The 8,190-nt window shown below is 38.7% G+C and overlaps 1 pseudogene; it reads right to left on the bottom strand.

The window, feature by feature from the left end:
* Nucleotides 1-5,879: 5,879 nt before the first annotated feature.
* On the bottom strand, nucleotides 5,880-6,986 carry LOC118349978 (probable G-protein coupled receptor 160; annotated as a pseudogene).
* Between the last annotated feature and the right edge of the window lie 1,204 nt (nucleotides 6,987-8,190).

The raw sequence follows: 8,190 nt of genomic DNA, 5'->3' as shown, positions 1-8,190 counted from the left end.
AACACTCATAAAGCAGTCAGTGTGATAGACCATATCAACAAGAGAAAAAACAAGAACCATATGATCCTCTCAATAGATGAAGAGAAAGCATTTGACAGAAGACAGCATCCATTCCAGATCCAAACTCTTTAGGGTGTAGGGATAGAGGGAACATTCTTCAGCACATTAAAAGCCATCTACAAAAAGCCCACAGCAAATATCATTCCCAATGGGGAAACATTGGGAGCCTTTCCCCTAGATCAGGAACATGACAGGGATGTCCTTTCCCAGCCACTGTTATTCAACATAGTAGTAGAAGTCCTAGACTCAGCAATCAGAAAACAAAAAGACATTAAAGGCATTCAAATTGGCAAAGAAGACATCCATCTCTCCCTCTTTGCAGATGACATAATAGTGTGCAGAGAAACCCCAAAAGACTCCACCACAAGATTGCTAGAACTCATACAGCAATTCGGCAGTGTGGCAGGATACAAAATCAATGCCCAGAAGTCAGTGGCATTTCTAGACACCAACAATGAGACTGAAGAAAGAGAAATTAAGGAGTCAATCCTATTTACAATGGCACCCAAAAGCATAAGATACCTAGGAATAAACATCACCAAAGAGGTAAAGGATCTGTACCCTAAAAACTACAGAACACGTCTGAAAGAAATGGAGGAAGACACAAAGAGATGGAAAAATATTCCATGCTCCTGGATTGGAAGAATTAATATTGTGAAAATGTCAATGCTACCCAGGGAAACTTACTCATGCAATGCAATTTGTATGAAACTACCACGGACTTTCTTCAGAGAGTTGGAACAAATCATCTTAAGATTTGTGTGGAGTCAGAAAAGACCCCAAATAGCCAGGGGAATATTAAAAAGGAAAACCAGAGCTGGGGCATCACAATGCCAGACTTCAGATTGTACTACAAAGCTGGGCTCATCAAGACAGTGTGTTCCCGCACGAAAACAGACACATAGGTCAATGGAATAGAATAGAGGACCCAGAAACGGGCCCTCAACATATGGTCAACTATTATCTGACAAAGCAGGAAATATTATCCACTGGAAAAAGGACAGTCTCTTCAATAAATGGTGCTGGGAAAATTGGACAGCCACATGCAGAAGAACTACACTAGACCATTCTCCTACACCATACACAAAGATAAACTCAAAATGGATGAATGATCTAAATGTGAGACAAGAATCCATCAAATCCTCAAGGAGAACACAGGCCTTTTTGAACTTGGCGACAACAACTTAATGGAAGATACATCTATGACGGCAAGGGAAACAAAAGTAGACATGAACTATTCAGACTTATTCAACGTATAAAGCTTCTGCACGGCGAAAGAAACAGTCCACAAAACTAAAGACAACCTACAGAATGGGAGAAGATATTTGCAATGACATATCAGATAAAGGGCTAGTATCCAAGATCTATAAAGAACTTATTCAACTCAACAGCAAAGAAACAAACAATCCAATCATGAAATGGGCAAAAGACATGAACAGAAATCTCACAGAGGAAGACATAGACATGGCCCACAAGCACATGAGAAAATGATCGGCATCTCTTGCCATCAGGGAAATACAAAACAAAACCACAATGAGATGTGCCCTCATACCGGTGAGAATCGTGAAAATTAACAAGACAGGAAACAATGTTGGAGAGGATGTGGAGAAAGGGGAACCCTCTTGCACTGTTGGTGGGAATGTGAACTGGTACAACCACTCTGGAAAACTGTGTGGAGGTTCCTCAAAGAGTGAAAAATAGATCTGCCCTACGACCCAGCAATTGCACTGTTGGGGATTTACCCAAAGATACAGATGCAGTGAATCCCCGGGACACCTGTATCCCAATGGTTATAGCAGCAATGTCCACAATAGCCAAACTGTGCAAGGAGCCTCAGTGTCCATCGAAAGAATGGATAAAGAAGATGTGGTGTATGTATACAGTGGAATATTAATTACTCAGACATTAGAAACGACATATACCCACCATTTGCTTCGATGTGGATGGAAGTGAGGGTATTATGCTGAGTGAAGCAAGTCAATCGGAGAAGGACAAACATTATATGGTCTCATTCATTTGGAAAATATAAAAATAGTGAAAGGGACTAAAGGGGAAAGGAGAGAAATTGAGTGGGAAATATCAGTGAGGGTGACAGAGCTTGAGTTACTCCTAACTCTGGGAAATGTACAAGGGGTGGTGGAAAGGGAGGTGGGCGGGGCTTGGGGTGAATGGCTGACGGGCACTGAGGGGGGCACTTGATGGGAGGAGTACTGGATGTTATGCTATATGTTGGCAAATTTAACTCCAATAAAAATATACAAAAAATAGTTCATTCCTTTATTGCTGAGTAGAACTCTGTGCAATGGATGTATCATAGGTTGCTTAGCCATTCATCTGTTTGAAAGGACATCAGGGCTGTTTCTAGTTTTGGCTATTACCAACATGTTGCTATGAGCATTTTTTATACGGAATTTTGGCAAATATTAATTTTTATTTATATGGTGTAAATGCCCAAGAGTAAAATGTCTAGGACGTACAGTTACTGTCTATTTAGTTTTTAAGAATTACCAAACTGTATTGCAGAGTGGCAATGTCATTTTATGTTTCCAAGAAATACACATGAGTATAAGTGCTCCAGATTCTCCACACCTTCACCAGCATTTGGTATTGTCAGTATTATTTGTTATTATTTTGGCCGGTGTGGCAAATAGTAGTGCTAGTTCATTGTCATTTTAATATGCTTTCTTAATGGCTAATGGTGTTTGTTATCTTTTTAGAGATTATTTGCCACATTATATCCTCTGCAGTGACATGGCTGTTCATGTTTTGTCCACTTTCTAGTTGGCATATATACTTTTTAACTTTGGTCTCTTGAGAATTCTTTATATATTCTAAATACTAATCCTTTGTCAAATATATGGTTTGAAATACATCCTCCCAGACGGTAGCTTGTCTTTTCAATTTTACATGGGCTTTCACAGAGCAAAAGTGTTTAATTTTGATGAGGTTCAGTTTATCATTTTTCTCTTTGTGGATCATGCTTTGGTTTCAAGCCTAAGGACTCATTTCCTAACCCGAGATTTCAAAGATTTTGCTATCTATTTAAAATTTTTGTTATTGCCTTATGTTTTCCTTTTATGTTCATAATTTATCTTTTAAATTTTTTATTGGAGTTCAATTTGCCAACATTTAGCATAACACCCAGTGCTCATCCCGCCAAGTGCCCCCGCTCAGTGCCGATCACCCAGTCACCCAAACCCCCCCGCCCACCTCCCCTTCCACTACCCCTTGTTCATTTCCCAGAGTTTAGGGGTCTCTCATGTTTGTCACCCTCACTGATATTTTCACTCATTTTCTCTCCTTTCCCTTTATTCCCTTTCACGAATTATTATATTCCCCAAATGAATGAGACCATAAAATGTTTGTCCTTTTCCGATTGACTTATTTCACTCAGCATAATACCCTCCAGTCCCATCCACGTTGAAGCAAATGGTGGGTATTTCTCGTTTCTAATGGCTGAGTAATATTCCATTTTATACATATACCACATCTTCTTTATCCAATCATCTTTCGATGGACAACCGAGGCTCCTTCCAGTTTGGCTATTGTGGACATTGCTGCTATAAACAATCAGGGTGCAGGTGTCCCGGCGTTTCACTGCATCTGTATATTTGGGGTAAATCCCCAGCAGCGCAATTGCTGGGTCCTAGGGCAGATCTATTTTTCACTCTTTGAGGAACCTCCACACAGTCTTCCAGAGTGGCTGCAACAGTTCACATTCCCACCAACAGTGCAAGAGGGTTCCCCTTTCTCCACATGCTCTCCAACATTTGTGGTTTCCTGCCTTGTTAATTTTCCCCATTCGCACTGGTGTGAGGTGGTATCTCATTGTGGTTTTGATTGGTATTTCCCTGATGGCCAGTGATGCGGAGCATTTTCTCATGTGCTTGTTGGCCCTGCCTATGTCTTCCTCTGTGAGATTTCTGTTCATGTCTTTTGCCCATTTCATGATTGGATTGTTTGTTTCTTTGCTGTTGAGTTGAATAAGTTCTTTATAGATCTCGGATACTAGCCCTTTATCTGATAGGTCATTTGCAAACATCTTCTCCCAATCTGTAGGTTTTCTTTTAGTTTTGTGGACTGTTTCTTTTGCTCTGCAGAAGCTTTTTATCTTGATGAAGTCCCAATGATTCATTTCTGCTTTTGTTTCTCTTGCCTTCATGGATGTATCTTGCAAGAAGTTGCTCTGGCCAAGTTCAAAAGGGTGTTGCCTGTGTTCTCCTCTAGGATTTTGATGGATTCTTATCTCACATTTAGATCTTTCATCCATTTTGAGTTTATCTTTGTGTATGGTGTAAGAGAATGGTCTAGTTTCGTTCTTCTGCATGTGGCTGTCCAATTTTCCCAGCACCATTTATTGAAGAGACTGTCCTTTTTCCAGTGGATAGTCTTTCCTGCTTTGTCAAATCATAATTTGTTTTGAATGAACTTTTATATAATGTGTGAAGTTTAAGTCATGATTTATTTTTTGGACCTGTGGAAGTCCTGGTGCTAGTTGCTCTAGTACCATTTGTTGAAAACGCCATCCTTCTTCCATTGAATTGCTTTTGCACTCTTGTCAAAATTCAAGTCAGCATTTTTGTGTGAATCTATTTGAGGATTCTTGAACTAGTCCACTTATGCAAGTGTCTATCCCTCAGCCAACACCATACTGTTTTGATTACTGGGAGCTAAATAATAATATACCAATAATATATGAATGTATTGGTAGAATAATTCCTTCCACTTTATTCTTTTGAGGAGTTGTTGTTGTCTTGAATATTTGTAGCATATTTTATTACATGGTAATCTTTTCATTTAAGTTTATTCTTTTCTGGATCATTGTTGAATCAGATGCAGTTGAAAGAAATAATACACAGAGAGCCCAGTTGCCATCTGCTCAATTTCTTCCAATGGTAATATCTCACAAAAACTATAATATAGTGACAAGGATATCAACCTTGATATAGGCAGGCTACAAAACATTTCCATCACAGGGATCTGTCATATTACCTTTTTAATTTTTTTTTTTAACAACCGGACCCACTTTCTTTCCACTCTTAACATTCCTCAACCTGGCAGCCATCAGCCTGTGTCACATTTATTTTGTAATTTTAAGAATGGAATAATCCTGTATGTAACCTTCTGATATTGGCTTTTTTTCACTTACCATCATTCTCTGGCAATCTGCAAATAGAATTGCATATGTAAATAGTTCATTTCTTACTGGTGAGCAATATTCCATGGCATGGGTACACCATAATCTGTGTAGCCATTTACCCACTGAATCCTTCAGAGGGTCCTTCCCAGGATTTGGCTATTTCAGATAAAGCTGCTATAAACATTTGTGCACAGATTTCTGTGTGAAAAATAGTTTTCATTATTCTGGAACAAATGACCAGAACTACAATCCTCCCACTTTATTCTTTTTTTCTCCACAGTGCTCAAATTTTATTTTTATTTTATTATTTTATTTTAAATTTAAATTCAATTAATTAACATATAGTTTGTTACTAGTTTCAAAGGTAGAGTTCAGTGTTTCATCAGCCATATATAACACCTAGTGCTCATTATATCATGTGCCCTCCTTCATGCCCATCACCAGTTATCCCATCCCCACCCCCCCTTCCCCTACAGCAACCCTCAGTTTGTTTCCTATGATTAAGAGTCTTTTATGATTTGTCTCCCTCTGTAGTTTCATCTTGTTTAATTTTTCCCTCTCTTCCTCTGTGCTCCTGTATTTTGTTCCTTAAATCCCACATACGAATGAAATAATATGATTTATGAGTCATCATGCCTTCCCATTTGTAAAATTATGATTCTTATAGTGGTTATTAGTTTTATGGCAGCATTACTAACAACATTTTCCAGGTTTTTTGAGATATAATTGATATATAACAAATTATGATTAGTATAAGCTTTTCAATTTGCTCCAGATTGTAAATTGTAAGTGGAATGAAGCATCATTTCCAGTTGATAAACATACCCACAGATAATGTGATATCTCTTAAATTAAGATGTGTCAATTAAGCCAATAAACAATGGCAATAGGAAAACTATTGATAAAATATAACCAGGGAATGTTCATCTTAATACACACACACACACACACACACACACACACACACACATTTTTTAAGCAAAAAGACAATTATTTGAAAGAGGACAAATGGTAACCAGCTACCAGGAAAACAGGTAATGAGCTTGGTCAGGAGTACTTTTTTAAAGCCCACAATATAACTAGAAAGATGAAAAGAAGAATAGAGGAGAGTTTCAGTCCTATAGGAAGATATCCCAATAGCCTGTACCAAGGTCATACCTTCTGATCAAGAGATTATAAAAGCCATAAATAAAATCATCACCATGGGAAATGACAGACAGTGACTTTGAATACACAAGTAGAAAGGATATTGGTAAGAATAAGCATTCTGTGCCTTCAGGCTTTGGTGGATAGTTGGATCCCCCAAAACACAAGCAAAGACTGAAATCCAAAGGAAAATTACTGTGAAGAAATAAAATAACTTTACAAATAAAAAATTAAATTAAATTAAATTAAATAACTTTACATGTCAAAAGTTTGGTGGCTTTAGAGAAATTCAGGTAATAATTTGCACATGTTATCAAGAAAGCTGGATGATACAATAAGCCATAAGTAAAGGAAATAGTTTCAGTAAATAGGCAGATGTGGTATTTAGTAAACTTAATGCCTAAAAGTACAATATTCCCTGAGATAGAACATAATGGACATGTTTGCCAAAAGTAAAGACCAATGAATGCTAGTGAGATGCAAAAATAAACCATAACATTTTGATAGGTGTTTTTCTGTCTCATTCTAATGTGAGCATCTTTAATAACATACTCCCAAGTATAGAGTTAACACTTAGGGGCTGGTTGATTTGATGTAACTGGCACTGAAAAGCACAGTTCTTTGAAGAAAAAGTCACCATATTTTCTTATTAAATTTCATGAAGCCTCATGAAATACAGAGAATAAAACAGTTTCATTTTATTTTTCATCCTCTGCTTTCTCCAATGGGTCTTTTTTGGTTGATAATCCTTACGTTTCATTTAGGTTTTTACTGTCTTCAATTATCTTACTTTTAGCTCCTTGTCTGTCATTTGGCTATACCAAAATGCCAGGTAAGTTCTGAGTCATTTGCACAACCGTGGACCAATGTAGAGCGTTTCCATCTAAATGAGTCTTCACCAGCAGGCCAGCTGTGTGTGGTCACTTCTGGAATGCGGAGGGTGGGCCCTGCCACCAGAGACCATTTGAAGCATAGCAGCTCACACTGGCACTCAGCTTCCTTGTCGCTGGGCTCCTGACCAGACAAGTTGTGAGATTGCCACCCAGGCAGTTGCAGCAAAGGGCCCTGATTGACTGCCAGGGAGAAGGCAGGAACCCCGTGGGTCTGCTGCTCTGCTCTGCAGCGCCCTGTGCTCTCCCTGGAGGAGGAGCCAGAGGACAGGGTGGCAGAGCTGCCAGCAGTGTCTGAGGGCTTGTGGCCAGGAGGTGTGGGCATAGGTGCCAAGCTGAGCGCTGATTTTGTATCCTCAGACCTGACTGAAACTCATTTCTTTTTGCTTTTTGTTTGTTTGTTTGGTTGGTTCTGTGTGTGTCTGTTGTAGATTTCTTGGCATTTTCTTTATTTTTATTTTTTATTTTTTTTAATTTTTATTTATTTATGATAGTCACACAGAGAGAGAGAGAGAGAGAGAGAGAGAGAGGCAGAGACACAGGCAGAGGGAGAAGCAGGCTCCATGCACCGGGAGCCCGACGTGGGATTCGATCCAGGGTCTCCTGGATCGCGCCCTGGGCCAAAGGCAGGCGTCAAACCGCTGCGCCACCCAGGGATCCCCTTTATTTTTTAATTTAAATTCGATTAGTATAACACCCAGTGCTCATCACATTACGTGCTTTCCTTAATGCCTGTCACTCAATACATTTTCTATATAGACAATATTATCTACAATTAGGGGCAGTTTTATTTCTTCTTTTCCCATCAATATGCTTTTAATTAGTTTTATTATCTTATTTTAAGGGCTAAGTTTTGTTTTGTTTTGTTTTGTTTTGTTTTGTTTTGTTTGAGCAAGAGTAGAGAGATCAGACATCATTTCCTTCTTTTCAAACTTAGTTGTAGACAGCCTTAGC

The sequence above is a fragment of the Canis lupus genome, chromosome X (genome assembly GCF_003254725.2).
Source record: "Canis lupus dingo isolate Sandy chromosome X, ASM325472v2, whole genome shotgun sequence".
NCBI classification, from domain to species: Eukaryota; Metazoa; Chordata; class Mammalia; order Carnivora; family Canidae; genus Canis; species Canis lupus.
This window is presented reverse-complemented; position numbering and strand designations above follow the sequence as displayed.